This window comes from Magnolia sinica, chromosome 4 (assembly GCF_029962835.1).
Source record: "Magnolia sinica isolate HGM2019 chromosome 4, MsV1, whole genome shotgun sequence".
NCBI classification, from domain to species: domain Eukaryota; kingdom Viridiplantae; phylum Streptophyta; class Magnoliopsida; order Magnoliales; family Magnoliaceae; genus Magnolia; species Magnolia sinica.
The window spans coordinates 2,940,946-2,942,778 of record NC_080576.1 but is presented as its reverse complement, the minus strand read 5'-3'; the positions used below and the strand labels follow the sequence as shown (position 1 = coordinate 2,942,778).

Here is a 1,833-nt window from a genome sequence, read left to right as displayed (position 1 = left end):
ACCTTATCCTTCTTTCCTTCCATGGCCTCAACTTTTCTTATGAGCGTAGTCACTTTACACTTGAGATCATCCTCTTCTTTCAAGAGATATAATCCACCTTTCTCCTTTAATTAAGTCGGCCTAGACGTGGTGTTTGATTTTGGGTAGTAGTCCCAAGATTGTGTTTTTTCAGCCAGACTGTCGAGGTAGTCCCATACCTCGTCGTCATATTTATTAATGAACTCTTCATTACACATTATCTCGACCATTTGGCGCATGGAAGATGTCAGTCCATCATAGAAAAAATTTGTAATGCGCCACGTTTCAAATCCGTGTTGCGGGTATGAACTGACCAAATCTTTGAACCTTTCCCAACATTGGAAGAATGTTTCATCTTCCTTTTGGGCAAAGTTCATGATTGCTTTTCTGAGGGTAATCGTTTTATGATGTGGGAAGAATTTTTTTATAAATTCTCTCTGCATGTTGTTCCATGTGCCAATGGATCTAGGACGCAGTGAATGTAACCACATCTTAGCTTTCTCTTTTAAGGAAAAAGGAAAGAGTTTCAGCCTGATTGTATCCTCAGATACATTAGGAAAACATGATGTAGCTATAATCTCATCGAACTCTTTAAAATGTAAATATGGACTCTCCATTTCAAGTTCATGGAATTTGGGAAGGAGTTGGATAACTCCTGGCTTGATGTCCATTTGTCATGTGTTTTCAGGAAAAATCATGTATGAGGGCGTACTCACTCCCGCCGGTTGTAGATAATCTCGTAAAGTACGAGGCGAGGGTGCCTGATGCACCTCGTTCTCATCTTGGGTATCCTCCACCCTGGGTGGAAGTAGAGGAGGTTGGTCTTCAGCCATAACTTCAATTAACTCAGGGGATTTCGAGTGGTGTCTAGTCCTGTGATGGATAGTCAACCCCTCAACCAATCCTCCTTCAGTCAAGAGACGTCGAGTGTTGTCACGGGCCCACTTGGGCATGAAACACTCGCAGCCCTCAATCAAATTCGAACGAAAAGAAAATCTAGAAAAAAAGAGAGAGTTGGAAAGAAATTACCAACTTGAAGTCCCTAAGTTAAAGACCTGCAAAAGAAAACAAACAAGTCAATTTCTAAAAGAAGAAAAGTCTAAACTAGAAAGTAAATTACTAAAAGAGAACTGAAAAATAGAAAGTAGAGAGAAAGCTTACTGAATTAGAAATTTCTACCTTAAAAGCCTACACAATAAGAAAGTTAGTTTCTAAAAAGGAAAGTACCAGAATTAGAGAGTTTCTAAAAATGAAGGAAAGATGAGTTAGTTTCTAAAATTAAAAGAAAGCTCAGAATAAGAAAATTTCTAAAACTCAAATAATAATTCTAAAAATAGAAAAAGTAGAAGAATTAGAAAGGGATTACCAATTTAAAAGTTATTTCAGGATCCTACAAAATAGGAAAACAGGTTAGTTTCTAAAAATAAAATAAAAACTTTTAACCTAAAGTTAGTAAAACCCTAATCTTGACGTAATTCTAAAACTAATTAATTTCAGAAAACGTAGCCGTCAATCCCCGGCAACGGCGCCAAAAACTTGTTCACTCCCCAAGTATAGGGTTGTGATGTAGTAATAAACTCGGTAAGACCGAGGTCGAATCCCAAGGGACTGATACCTGTGCGTTATCTGAAACTAAGTAGAACTAGAACTTAGACTAAGATGTAATCTAAATCAAATAGAATTTAAGGAATAATTGTGGAATAATTATCTAAAACTTTAAACAATTCAGGGAAGGGAAACTAGGGATTCAGAGGATTCACTTGTAGAGATCAGGGAGATCTTATGCTTGCATCAAGAATCATGGAAATCAAACTG

The 1,833-nt window shown here is 37.2% G+C and overlaps 1 non-coding gene across 1 annotated transcript; it reads left to right on the top strand.

Moving 5' to 3' along the window:
* The first annotated feature begins 306 nt into the window (after window positions 1–306).
* LOC131244765 (small nucleolar RNA R71) lies at window positions 307–413 on the top strand. The gene has a single exon (XR_009170542.1). It is a non-coding gene; the product is annotated as a small nucleolar RNA R71 (small nucleolar RNA).
* The last annotated feature ends 1,420 nt before the right edge of the window (window positions 414–1,833 follow it).